This window comes from Saccostrea cucullata, unplaced genomic scaffold, assembly GCF_032062105.1.
Source record: "Saccostrea cucullata isolate Sc308-1 unplaced genomic scaffold, CSIRO_AGI_Scuc_v1 ctg506, whole genome shotgun sequence".
NCBI lineage: Eukaryota > Metazoa > Mollusca > Bivalvia > Ostreida > Ostreidae > Saccostrea > Saccostrea cuccullata.
The window spans coordinates 173,603-189,227 of NW_026928892.1; the positions used below are offsets into that span (position 1 = coordinate 173,603).

Genomic DNA, 15,625 nt, shown 5'->3' on the forward strand with positions numbered 1-15,625 from the left:
ATTTATATCATTAGTATCCACAAACTGATCGTTGCTGAACTTGTGTTATGTAGGCCCTATATACACTGAATTAAACTGATCGCGGGAATAAGCAGACGATGGTACAGTATTAAAACATTTTTATTTGCATGCGAAGTAGGCCTTGTGTAGAAATATAAAGACATAGTCGATTTCAAAATGATAAAAAGTATCAGACATAACTTACATGCTCACTGCATACATCAAACGAAGCGACGTCAGGTAAAGGTACACCGTCACCCGCACTGCAGACCACAGACGGCCTATCGCAGGGGTTTTCATTTGGTTTATCGCTACGGGAACATTCATTCTGTGAATAATTATGATGCAGAATCACATATTCTTTTTGCCACCGCTGTCTCTGTGCTTCTGTGACTCTTTCATACTGCTTATACTTGGTAGACTTTGCGAAACGACCCTTTTTACGGGGTTGCTCCATAGTTGACAGCGATGTTTACCATTGCGACCGGTTGTCGCAATACAGAGAAAATAGATGAAATATTTATTTATGTGATTTAAAAAAATCTTATATTTTGCTTAAAAATAAAAATATCTCAAGTATTTCATCTGATGGGAACAAATAAGAAATTTACATTTTACGACATGCATAATGTATGGAGACCCATTGACGACGTAAAATGCTGACAAGAATCCATCCTTAATATGCAGTTGTTTGTATTTTTAAGTTAATGCAAATATTTCAAAATTTGAAATTTCCTTGAAAGATACAAAGGTAATCTATCTAATCATAATACACCATGCTCAGATAAAGAATTTCATACTCAAGACTTTCTTACAAAAGTTACTATGAATTTTTTCAACAATAGAAATAGGGAAGCGAAAGGTCACTGAAATATAACTAAACTGTCTCCGCGGATTAGTGACTGAAAGTTAAAATAAAATTGTGGCTGAAAAGTTTTTAAAAGAAAACTGAAAAATATTCGCCATAAGGTGATTGAATAGCCACTGAAACGTCACTGAATCTGCCTTTCTGTTTTGACTGATACTTTCTGTGCGACTTCCCTCTAAGGATAAGGTTCAATCTCGAGCAAGACTTCCGGGTAACGTCCCATATTGGGAGAAGTTTTCCTCTAAATGACACTTATACCGTGTATTATATATTATCATACCCCATAATAAATATTCTACACAACACGATATCTGATCGGTTCTAGGTTATCACGTGGTCGGGCCGTAAAACTTCATATTTCAAGGCCGTCGGACTGCTTTTCATCATATTCCACCACTTCGGATACTTAGTGCCTTTTCCCGCAATAATTATCGTTCGTTAAAAGAAAACTCCCCAGAGTAGTAGACGAGAGTAATAGACGTCACAATAGCATGCTTTACGTCATTAAATTGATGATAAAGTGTTGGCCAAAAAGTTTAGTATCGTAACGTTAAAAATGAAAGTGAATTTGAGAGCGGTGCCGAATTTGAAAGTTTATGTTTATTTCAAAGGTTTTGCTTGTTTCGGTATACTGATCAGTCATTGTTCGCCCTCGAGGAATATGATTTTTCTTGGCTGAATAAGTCTTCATATTTCCCTCACTATCATGCAACAAATGTATATTTCGTTAAAAAATAATTTTCTCCAAAGGATTTATATATTTACTTTATTTTACTTTTATTTGATGTGGTGTGACAATTTCATAAATGATATCAAGATGAATCCTTAAAAATAGCAAGTACACTTGATTTTGTAACATTGAGCAAAGTACTGTGCAATAAAACTCCAGCTAGTTGACCTCAAATTATTTATTAAAGATACTATAATTGAATAGTTTTTGGCAAATTGTAACATTTATTATTACTTGTATTAGAAATTGGATCCAGAAATATCCACGGAAATGTCAAAATATTTTAACTCCTTGTTTATTTGATCAAGCTGTGTTTTAGCACGTTCTATCATTGTCTCTAATAATGGATCATCTTCTGGGGCGTCCTCTTTTTTTCTCACCGATAAACTACATTCCTTTCTAAGTCGACCCATAGCACAGTTAAGTCCTTTCAGCTTTTCCAAAATACAACACACTTCTCCTTCATTACCATTAATACTTTTATAAATTGTATAGATTTGTTTCTGCATGCACTCAATTGAATTTTTCAAAACGTCTGCTCTTTGTGACAACTGGAATATTAAATAGACAAAATTGTTTGAAAAAAAAAGGTTAGAACACAAATAATCTTTGTTCTTAATCTAATGTATCAAATATTTCTCAGGTAGGCAAACTCCCCGAAAATAAATTTATCAAATCATTGTTAGAATTGAATCGTTTTACATGTTTTAACTATTATAAAGAAATGCAAAATTTTCATATTTTGTTTATAATAAAATATTTACATTCAGTGTAATTTTCTTTATGAAATCCATTAGAAATTCATGACGTTGAAATCTTTATATAACACGCGAAACCTCGTCACCGCGCGTTAGAATACACAATAGGAACTATATACATTTTCTATATTTTATGATCACTAAAATGTACATTGTTTGACACAATTTAATTTTAAAAAATTAACCCTGTTAATTTATTGTAAAAATGCAACAAATGTGCAATTAATAGAAATTTGTTACTTTTTCCCCTCGCAATGTTCGTTTGCGTAATTTAACTTTACGACGTCACAAACGGCTCTTACGTCTTTTAAGCACACCAGTTTTGAAGGGCGCTAAATTCACATTCAAGATTACCGAAATAAACAATTATGAGGAGGAAAAATTAAAGAATGTAAATATAAGTATTGAATTAACGCGCGGTATTCAATTTGTCGGCACGGCCAGGTGTGTTATAGGACCGAAGACATCCCAAAATATGAATTCAATGTTTAGATAGTGCAACGCATATAATTTCGCAAAATATCCGATGTCTTCGATGCACTCCATATATGTAGTGGTATATAAGTCCAATTTTATGAATAAAATAGTATCAATTACAGTCCCTGAAACGCTCTACTTTCCCACCTGAACGGTGAACGAACGGTGAACGAACGCAGAGCGAACGGTGAGTGAACGATGTGTGAAAGCTGAACACATATTGGTGAACGATGTGTGAACGGTGAACGATAAGTGAACGCAGAACGCGAGCGCAAAGTGAAGGGTGAATGAACGGTGAACGCAAGATGAACGATTTATTCGGAATGCCTCCGATCTTTTCCTTGCATTGAAATTATTCTAGTATTCTATAATTCTAATTTCAGGTGCTAAAATATAAATAAACGATAGATAAATAAATACAGTGCTGCTATCCCACAAATTGACATGGGGTGGGATCGGATAGGATTCAGGATTGAGGATTTACGATAGAAACATAAAGAAGTTAATCCAATCCAATCCTATCCTATCCTATCCTATCCTATCCTATCCTATCCTGTCCTGTATCCTACAGCCAATCAGATTCTAGCAAAAGTTCATTCATATTCCAGAGTAAATTAGAAAAACGAAACACAATATAAAATGTTTACAAAAGAAATATTTATAAAATTTCAATGGGAAATAAAACATTATTTTCTCTAAACACAGATTTACATTTTAAACTTCGAGTAACACGGCGTACGATCTAACGGTGAACGATCACCGGAAGAATTTGGGAATGTAAACAACACTCGGAGTTCCTCGGATGACTCGTACCTCGCACATAACCTCGGACGTCAACGGTGATCTACCATCTTGGTGATTCAATCATGTAATCTTATTTATTTTATTTTTTTCAAATGTCATACATTTGAAATCGAAGTTATTTTGTGGCACAATCAACAGATTCTTCTTACTGTTGAAGCCTACTAACATGAGGTTGTAATGAAAACCTGTTTACGATAAAGAATTGCACAAATTAAGTAACATTTTCGAAGAACGTTATGCAGAGCGAAATATAAAATGGGTGATAAGGCAGTTTCCGGCGGAGAAATATAAGGATCTGATGCGTATTCCTCCACTAATCACATCCGAGGTTTGAATGGAGCGCAGCGGAGTCAGCCGAGGATTGCCGATTGTGTAAACAGCGAAGAGTCCAAGTGTAGACAGAAGGGGGGGGGGGGTAAATATTTACAAATACTCTGTCATATGATTCAATCAGCTATCAATGAGCTCTAAGACTAAAACAATCATATGTATAATGCCTTAATCAGGTTGTTACTCTTATCATTTCCCTAATAAGGTCAGGAAATAGTTTCGTTCATTTCAGTGTAATTTATAAATAAATGTAGAATCACCATGACCATTTCTAATGCTACTGATTAAATGTTTGATAAGCTCACTCAGCAGTGCACTTACATATTGTACGTGTATGTATGATGCATTGTGAGTTATGAAACATAAGTTAATCTTTTAATATTCATCATTACAGAGAATGGATTTTCCTGCACTCACACTTCATCACAGTATAAAGGATTTTAATCTAAAAAGTATGTATGATTTTTTTTATCATGTATTTTTACATGGTCATTAAAAAACATAAACATCATTATTTGAGTTGAGCTGACATGTCTGCAGTTTCTCGGAATAAGCGATTTTCTTCTTTCAAAAATCTTGAAAGTAAAACTGTAAGAATTTTTCTGGTCATCATGTTGTTACATAATGAGTGCTCCAAGTCACACTTGCTCTCAGGTCGCAAAATGGTGACCTAAAAATTTTTATGGTCACCATTTCAGAATTTTTGGTCGCCATAATCAAATATTTTACTCGCCATAAAAAAAAAACATTTTGTGAATAAAACTTGATAATTTAAATTAGGATATGTATTATGTCTTTATTGTATCATAGATTACTTATTACTGTGACTATAAACATTTGCTAGGTTGAATGAAATATTTTATTGAATACATATTGTACAGAAGAACACAAGTAATCTGATTACAGAAATAAAATTTTATCAGCTTGACAGCTGTTGAGACAGAACTTTGCCTGCTGTTTGTCATGTTTACTTACTACTACGTACCTAACCCATTACACAGTCATTATAAATGCCGCCAAAACACTCTTTATTAGCATGATAATACAATCATGATTCATTGTGATATGCAACCAATTGATCAAATGCTTCAATAACAAGGTCGGATCTTAAAAAGTGTACGAAGTTTGGATGCCATTCTATCAGGAACATTATTTGTCCACGTCTCTGGTTCAGATTCTATCAAACTTTGTACAGCATGCCATGCTGTCATAACATTACGTGATCTAAGTCCATGCAACGCTTTGTAAAGTGTATTTAAGTAAATGTCTTCAAACATTTTCTTGATAAAGAATCTTTACAAATGAAATCTCGATCCCGATCTTAAAAGTTGGACGTTTCCAGCCCAAATTTTCTCAGTCGCGAAAATGCGAGTGTGTTTTCATTTCTAGTCGCAAAATCAATTTTTTGGTCGCAAATGCGACCATTTTAGTCGCAACTTGGAGTGAGATATTTTCTTTTTGTTTTTCATAGTCAAATTTCAAGACCAAAAAAAAAAAAAAGAAAACCAACAAAAAAACATTAAATAGATAAGGACAAGCTGAAAATAGAGAAATTATAAAAAGTCACTAAAACAAATGTATTCATACTTGTTAGCAAGTTAACAAGATAAAATGAATTTTAATGTACAAGTAAATTATGTTAAGTAAGATTTTTTTTTTTCATTTATATGACTGAGGTTGCAATATAAGATTTTATTATTCATGGTTTCTAAATACATTACATTATGGAGAGAAAAAGGTGAAATTAAAGCCAATTGTACATGAAATGTGAAAGATAATCACAATCGAAAACAATTTAAATGTGTATGAAATGTGTATGACAAAATTTACAATCTACATGCCTATATGTTTTTTTTCAGCAAACCCTGCACATTTGCAGCTGTATAGAATGCATTTTATGTCATATGCTGTTAGAGTAAATGATAAAAGATGTTCAAACCAGTGCCAAAGAGTCCTAAGTCTGAAATCATGGTGCTTTTATTAAGGAGATCAGTATTTGTTTTCTGTGCATTGTTGACATTTGTGGAACTGTTCGATTTATGACAATCTCTCTGAAAATAGATCTGACATTTGAATTTCAATTTGAGCGTCAGATAAAAAAGCCAAATAATATGCACGTAAAACATTATACAACTGTATAAAAAAAATTGATAAACTTCAACTTAAATAAAGTTCATGTACATGTATCTTTTATCCTTGCATTGAAATTCATAAATGCTGTACATGGATACGTTTAATGACTTTGTCTCATGGTAATGGACTATTCAATTGTTAAACATTGTTGAGGAATCACCTTGAATAAAAATATTGTGAACTTGATAAAGTATTTTTCCTCATGTAAACACTGAAAATTTTAAGATCAGATGTCAAGGTCAAATACAAGGTTTACTCAAGAATGTGATATAAATGCTGTAAATACTGTGAATTCTTAATTTCTTATGCATGTTTTATAAGATCTTAGGAACATGTGTGACCTCACTACAATATTTATTACTGTCAATCTGTCAGAAAATAACAATTTAGAAAATATATTCTATTAAACATAAATTATTAAATTTTCACTCATAAAACAAAATTGGAAATTGAAATACATTTGTACGTCACTGAGCTGACCATAAACTGAGAAAAAACTGAAGTTAAATCAAAAAAATAAAATTTTGATTATCTTGGATTTTATTTAGCAAATATTTATTTTGCATGTTTGAAGATTATCACATACAACAGATGATGGACTGAAATTTTAAATAAGAATAAATTATGAATTCAAATAAAAAATCATACATTTAATATTTGATATTATAAGACAATTTCACATTTAAAATGTTTAATATGTGAAAGTAAAGATATTCTAGATCTACATTTTATGTGTCTGTTTGGTTTATGGTCTAGTCATATCTTCTTTTTTAGAATTGCATACAGAAAAGCCTGTTATACAGGCACAGTTGCAATGTAGACTATACATGTACATGGATGTTATTTTCATGGTACTCAATTTAGGAAAAAATAAAATTTTACATGAAACATATACTTAATTATTACCGTATAGGGCTATGATTTAAAAAAAAAAAATAGTTATAACACGCCGGACGCAAGTCGAGATCCCGGGTCTTCCAATCATTGTTAGTAGGAAAAATTAAAACACCAATTATATTTTTTCTTGAATTCTTCTAGAAGCCCAATTTTTTTTTTACATATGTTCGCAAAATCAGTACTTGTCCACGTTAAATTACGATCTGTTTGTTTACATTAATTTTTAACATGGTGATGATAATCATAAATTTAATTTGTGCGGTGTGTCGGGAATCTCGATTATTTTTCTCCATTAAAGTATATAACATCTGAATGAATACCATAACTATATCTAATTTTTTTCTGGTTATTCCTTTTTTCGCTCTGTCAAATTAATTCCTAAATATTAAAAAAACTGAGAGTTGCAGGATAGGATAGAATTAGACTGAAATCACAGGATAGGATTGTGGATGCAGGATTTACGATAGGATAGGATAGAATTGTCAACTTAAAGGATAACAGCACAGTAATAAAATCATTTTTTTTTTCGGCAAAACCAATGTTTTGAATCGAAATTTTAATAACAAAATTTTAATTGCCGTAAAACATGTGAATTTTTTTTACCAATCGCATGATTTTTAAATATAAAATTAATCTACCTATACAGCAAGGATCTGTAAAAAGAAAATCGTAATTTGTCCTAAGCTTCGGTTACTTATACAGTGTAGATATATGAGAAGATTTTTTGGGGGCGACACTGATCCGTTGCTGCATCTGAGCTAACTACTTCGTGTTTGTGTTCATGTGCATTAAAACACTTTCAGTAAACTTTTTTATATTTTTTCCTTGTTTTTTTAATTAAACTTACAGTATTTCCATTTGGTATGCTACTATTCTGGTTACCACCTGAAAGCAAAATGAATGTATTCATACACATGATATATATAGGGCAAACTTTCAGTTTAATTAATTATTTTGCATATAAATCACCATATGTAGCCTTAACTCACTTGCATATGTATAATTTTTTTCTTTATTTCTCTAAAAGAATTTTTTTTTAATCAAAAATTAAAATATCATATTTTTTAAGTTGTTTCAGTGCGAGGGACGAAAAAATAATCAAGGTAAATGGTAAAATTACAGAAAATAACCTTTTCAGTAGACCCAAATTTACAAGAGTCATTTCCTGTTGGCCGCCATATTTAGGGTCAACATTCTCATATTCCTTCATTATTCAACCAACTTTTTTATACTGGTAATGGTGGGGGAGCGCTAGCATTACTTTTCTTTAAAATATACATTTGTAAGAGACTTCTTTATTTTATAATTTTTCTTCCATAAATATTTTCCGCCAAATGTTTCTGTTACATCCCCTTATATTTGGAAGGACAAAGTGGAAAAGCTACAGGGTTGACCACCAAGATGTCGGTCAACGGGAAGTAACTTTTATTTAATTGGGTTTACTATAAACTACCTATAACCTTACATTGTATAAACAGTTATCGAATGAAAAGACAAAAACTACATAAAACCTCTTGGAAAACTGTATAGTCATGCAAGGCCTTTTCTAAAATAATTAACTAATCATAATAATCATTTAAAGATTATTAAAGGATCTCCGATGAACTCATTTCCCGATACCTCAAGACATTGTTTCAAATGACCTTTAAGAATGATTCGTTTGCTAATTTGAATGCAAATGTGAAATTCCCTGTTATGTAACAAAGCATTGATTTCATTAAAAATTATCTTTAAGAACGCTTTTAGCCCATTTTTTATCCAATTTTAGAACAATCGGAAATCATGAAAATTAAGCTTATTTCAACCTAATGACATAATACATAGTCGACGAAAAACACCAAAATCTTAAAATCCGTTTCCCAGGGCCCGTGATACTACAAAGAAGGATATTCCAATCGTTAAAAAATGTGGAGATCCGAGTGCGGGACGTGTAAATATTTAGAGAAGGGGAATAAAATCCAACTCAAATCAGGAATGGAAATTTGAACCGATTCATCAATGTATTGTAAATCGAGAAACAGCATCTGGTCTTTTATCTGTCAGATGTGTAATGAATATTATATCTGACAAAAATGAAACTATATGGATGTGTTCGTGTACACAAAAAACAAATTAAAGACCCTAACGTGGTGTACGTAATACATCATGCTGTGAACAAAATGCGGCAACGGAATATTTAGGATTTTCCTTTTTTTATTAACTTCCAAAAACTATGAAAACTATTTAATCAAACTTTTTTAAACCCAAACAAACTTAATCGCAAATGATACTCTATTTTATATCTTAAAATTAATTTGTATAATGTGTGAAAGTTAGTGCAATAGATGTACATTGACTAATACGCCAACTTAACGCTACCTTGATTTATTATAACGTCACAATGACCTTTATGATTTTGACGTTACGAGGTAAATTGGTTACCATGTCTTACTCGATCAAGAAACGACTGTTATGTTTAAGGTTTATCTTGGAAATTCCTTTGAAGTGGCATATGATAATTTATACAGTGTTTAGGAAGGAAACAGTTTAAAAAAGAATTTTTTTTTTGCTGTTTATTGTAAACATGCTGGGAAAAAGATCTGTCTTTACTAAAGCAATTTGATAAGAAAGTCAGATAAAAAGTTTAATATCTCAATAATAAAATATTTATAACATCTCGAAAATATTATGTAACTTTGACTTTAAGCATATCACTTAAGATTAAAAAAAAACTTCTTAGTTGATTTACATTAAAAACCACGCGTCTAAAAGAGGAGAGTCGGGTTGTAATTGTAACAATGCTTACTCTGGTAATATATGTTTTTAATCACCATTCTATTGACCAGATTTGGCCATTTTTTGACAAAATGTAGTACTTGCCTTCTATGAAATTACCTGCATGGCAAAAGATATATGACTTGGACAAATCTTTTTGCTGTTCTTGGCAGAACACTATGGAGCATGTCACGTGACCGATAGATCATGTGTTTCGCACATCGGCAAAACAGTGTCAGAGTATTAAAACTGAAGTTATTAAACACTGAAACAGAATGTCATTTTTAGGGCAGTAATTCAATTAGTTCGCAAGGTTTTGATCACCACTCATACATCATTCAAGAATGTGGGGCTGTTCATTTCCCGCTTATTTTTTTTTATGCTATAATAATTATTAATAATTTTGCAACCCGACCTTATTGAAATAGTGTCGGAAGATATCATATTTAAAGGATTTATCTTTATTATCAACGTACACCTAACGTCAACGCAATGTTAATTTGAACTACAGTCGATTTACATATGATCATCTTCACATGTTCACCGTGTCCAAAATATCAGAAAATGGTTCAGGTACCTTTTCAGTGTAAGCAATAATGAAATTTAAAAATAATCGTCATTTAAAAGTAAATGAGTATTTTAAGTATACCTTAGTCGGAAAATAGCTCTATCTTTATAAAGTCTTTTATTTGTTCAAATTTATTTTTTTTTTCTAAAAAAAATTTGAATGATTTTTTGAAAGGTTGTTTCTAAAATCATCGATTTCTTGTTTTTAAAAAAAATGAAAGAAATACATATACCTTATATTTTCTGAACTGCGATGTAAAAAAACAAGTTTGTTCATAAAAAAAAAAAATTAAAGCTCCTCCTACAGAGGGCGTTTAAGGACTTTTCATTTATTTTTAAGCCTGTTTCCGCAGGTATTTAGTTTTGGCAGGTTAACGCTCACAATTTTCTTATACACTCGCAAAAAGGATTCTACATGGGTCAATGGCTATAAAAAAAGACCCATGAGCAACACCGCTCACCTGAACAATGTGGCTAGGAAAAAAACAGAAACCAGTTTATTATTGAAAAGTTTAAACACAATAAACAAACCAATTCTTTAAGCGGAAAGGTTATGATGTGAACAAATTTGAATCTACACTAAATAAGGATGCTTGCATATTTCTTTGACTACCTGTGGCTTTATTGTCCTTTATTGATCTTTACATTGTAGCTCAACCCTTCACGAGAGGTCATCACTTGAACAAACTTGATCATGAATCTACATTATCTAAGAATACTTCCAAATGAATATGACTAATCATGGCTTTCCCATTCTTGAAAAGAAGATAAAAAAAATTCTACATGTTTCTTTGTAAGACTTTGATTCCATGTTGTGACCCCGCCATACCTCTGGGGGTAATGGTTTGAACAAACTTGAATCTACACTACCTGAGGATGCTTCCATATATATATGATCATTCATGTCTTTGCTTTATTTAAAAAGAAGATTTTTAAAGGATTTTCCTATATATTTAATGTAAAACTTTGATCAGCCATTGTGGCTTTGCCCTTACCCTGGGGGTCATGATTTGAAGAAATTTGAATATACAATGCCCTAGGATGCTTCCATACAATTATGATCATTCAAGCCTTTGTTATTCTTGAAAAGAAGATTTTTAACTTAGCTGAGCAGAAGGCTCAAGTGAGTTTTTCTGATCACATTTTGTTCGTTCTCCGTCCATCCGTCTGTCTGTCCGTCTGTAAACTTTATTTATTTTCGACTTCTTCTCAAGAACCACTGGGCCAATTTTAACCAAACTTAATATAAAGCATCTTTGGGTGAAGGGAATTTAAATTGTTAAAATGAAGGGCCATTGGAGATAATCAAGAAAAGACAAAAATGCAGTGGGATCGTTAAAAAATCTTCCTTTCAAGAACCACTGATCCAGAAAAGCTGAAACTTATGTGGAAGCATCCTTGGGTAGTGTAAATTCTAAATCGTTCAAACCATGACCACTGGAGGTTAGGCAGGGCCACAATTGGGAAGCAAAGTTTAACATAGAAATATATAGGTAAAATCTTTAAAAATCTTCTTCTCAAGAACCACTTGGCCAGAAAAACTTATGTGAATGCATCTTTGGATTGTGTAGATTCTAAATTGTTCAAATCATGGGGGGGGGGGGGGGGGGGGGCGAGGGCATGATAGAGAATGAAAGTTTAACATAGAGATATATTGGAACAAAACTCTTACACTCTTGTTCTCAAGAACTACTTGGCCAGAAAAGCTGAAACTTATTTGGAGGCATCCTGGGGTATCCTAGATTCCAAATTGTTAAAGTTATGACCTGTGAGGTACGATGGGGTCACGATAGGTATTACAAGGGGGAAATATACATGGTCATGGCTTCTCATGTTAGCGATGTTGCGCATGGGCCTTCTGTTTAAGCATTTTCCTGTATATCTATGAAAAAACTTTAATCGGCCATTGTGGCCCCGCGCAGCTACCCCGGGCGTCATGATTTCAACAAATTTTAATCAACACTACCCTAGGATGTTGCTCTATAAAATTCATTTTTTCCTGACACAGTTGTTCTTGAGGAAAATCTTTTTAAAACATACAAACAATTTTTCACTATTTCTGAATTATCTCACCTTGAATAAGGCCGTGGTCCTTTGTATTAACAAACTTGAATCCCCTTCATCTAAGGATACTCTGTTCCAAGTTTGGTTGAAAATAGCCCTGTGGTTCTTGAGAAGAAGTCGATAATGTGAAAAGTAAACGACGACGACAACAGCTACAACGACAACGACGATGACAACGACAGACAACGGACACATTTTTATCAGAAAAAGCTCAATTGAGCTTTCGACTCAGGTGAGCTGAAATAGACATATGCATCTGAGCGACTTGAGTCATGAGTTATAAAATTGGTATAAGAATTACACAAACATGTATATAGCTGTAAATTCAATATGTGTGGTTTTTTATTAAGACGTTATGCGCGATGCTGGTGACGTTTGACGTTACGCTTTCATAGCGCTACTGAACAAAATTGACGTATTGCTTCTCATAGTGTTACTTGTTTGACTGGTACTCTATCGTTATTACTTTGTACTTGAAATATGAGTTTCAAAAATATAGGCTATTTATAATTAAGCTTATGAACATTAAGGACACTTTGAATTTGTATGTAAATATGATGAATTTGTTATTTATTGGAAGCAGCAATAAACGCATTTTCATGTACAACGTTCAAGCAGAACGAATTTTACGCGTCAAAAACGTCCACTGGACAAACATGTTGAACCTCCTAAATGTTGCATAAAAAAATAATTAATAGAGTAAATTTATTAATCTGATATTCAATCTAACCGTTTAGGGTAGCACATTGTGAACATTTAATTATTTCTGTAGTCAATGGGGAAGAAAATTTAGTTAAGGACTCGAAAAGAGACATTGTCTTATTTTTGCACGTCATTTTAGACGTTGGATATTTCTGTTGAAGTTTTAGTCCAATCACTAGCTCCAAAGCATGCAGTTTTATATCAACATCAATGATATATTTTAAATCTATGGGAAAAGCACATTATTTTGATATAATTTGTTTTATTCAAACGCCATTGTAAATGAGCATATTTATTGTTTTTATTCATATGCACGGTTTTTTACTAAAATCGTTACAGATTCTTCATCTGTAAAAACTATCGCTTTCTATTTCTTGTCAACATTTTATGGAAACTCGTTAATGTAGTCACAACCGACATGAATTGCTCTTGTTTTGTGAGAAAAATAAAAATCCTAGTTTCATTTTTGAACGCTCTACACACGAAAAATGCGCGATCCCTGCTAAAAAATGTAATGCGTTACACGCTTAAGATACCTTTTTTGCGTTTTGAAATTCTACTTTTTGCATTAAAATTATCTAAATCTTATTTTCTTACTAGAATCTGGTAGTTCTATTGAACATATATCCATTCATACCAAATTCCTCCATATTGCGAGCATATTTTTTTTTAAAATCAGGGATGAGTTTAATATGTCAGATTTTAAAATTGTAAAATGTCACCAACATCGCGCGTAATGTCTAAGTAAATCTATACATATCAATAATGGAACTCTTTTTCACTAACCTAAAGCTGTGGTACCAGGAGCATTTAATGATCCTTTTCCCCCTAGAGTTGCCTCAATTTTTCCGACTCTTTTATGGTTTAGTTGATATGCATTTTCCAAGGAGTCAATCCATTCATTAAGTTTGTCTTTCTCTGTTTCTTCATGAGACTCCGGCTGTGTTTCAAAAAGTTTCCTTTCTACTTCACTTATTAAGTTTTTAATACAGTTCAAATTTATATCCAGATATTTAAAATGTCCGTGAAGTTGGCATTGTTTCTTCAAGAGGTCAAATATTTTTTTGTCTGCCACATCTATGCTCTGTCCCATTGCATTTATTTTGTTTTCTTGCATCTACGTAAAAAAAAAAATTATGTTGGTCTTTTACATGTACATGTATTATGAAAAAATGTAGCATTATGAATTAACCAGCAAAAGCACTAAATGTCTATTTTTAAAGCTCCAAAAGTATATACCACAAATCGAGTTATAAGGTTACTATTCTTTTACAATTATATTTTTACAATAATTGCTTTAAAATTGAAGCACATTAATAATTTTCTCTACACACAATTAAGCATTCCAAAAATATATTTATAATCTGTTTATAGCAAAACCCGTTTAGTACAAACACGGATATTGCGAATTCACGGATATAACGGAGTCATCTTGGATCCCCACCTGTATAAATTTAATGACATTTTTTAGGGTTATTACGAATTACGGATATATCGAGGTAATTTCACAGGTCCCTGTGACTTCGTTATAACCGAGTTTTACTGTTTATTTTTAGGGAAGTTTTTGTTTATTAATCCCCCTTTTTATAATTGTGTTGATTTTAATTGTTTATTATTATCATAATCATTATTATAGAAGTTTTATCATCCTCTTGACATTTTAGAAAATCGTAGCAAAAAGGGAAAAAATCCATTTGTTTCTTCAAACAATACGAAAAACTATTTTTGAATGAAGACAGATTAAAGAAGTAGCCTTTAAGAAGTAGCCAACAAAATACATGTAGCATGTTAATGAATAAACATATGAAAAGCATATTAATAGACAAATTTGTTAGTTACATTTTAATATTAATTAAAAAAAAACAACGAATTATTTATTTTGATAATACAACTCTCATCAGGATGAAAAAGACATTTATGAGAAAAGCATGTTGAATTTAGATGAATGATTGAACTCCAATATTACTGACTTTTTTCGTGCAGTTCTGATTTTCGGAATATTTTTGGAATATTTTGGTTAAGAATTTGGAGCATAATTGTTTATTTGTAGCGTTTGAGTTTTCGTTAATTATTTTTTGTGTAACCGAGCTGTTGATTCGTAAATGAAGGAAATAAAAGAAAGCCAACAATCTTTATTTGAAATCTTTCAATGTGTAGTAAGTAAATATGTTTATTAGCTTTTTTAGCATTGTTTTGTAAAATGTATTCAAAAAATCATTTCATAACTTTACCTGGAGGCTTTCCTTTAACTTTTCACTTCCTCCTGCAATTTTCGATGAAAATTCTTATAATTTACAATTACCTTTGCATTTGTTCAAGAGTACATGTTCAATGATAACTAAAAGCACAATACTAGTAAATGAATCTAAATCCCAAATGTTCATTTTCATAAAATGTCCATTTTTTTTTTACAAATGTGTTGAAAAGGTACATTAATTAGGAAACAGGCTATATAAAAGAAACCCTTCCCCCGTTTAAGAAAACAAGTTGTCCACACAACTAAAGAAGGCGTCGGTACAGATCCCATAACTTGGATTTGCA

The 15,625-nt window shown here is 31.9% G+C and overlaps 1 protein-coding gene across 1 annotated transcript in view; it reads right to left on the reverse strand.

The window, feature by feature from the left end:
- Positions 1-15,625, reverse strand: part of LOC134279072 (uncharacterized) — a 177,567-nt gene that overhangs the window by 112,553 nt on the left and 49,389 nt on the right. The window lies entirely within an intron of this gene.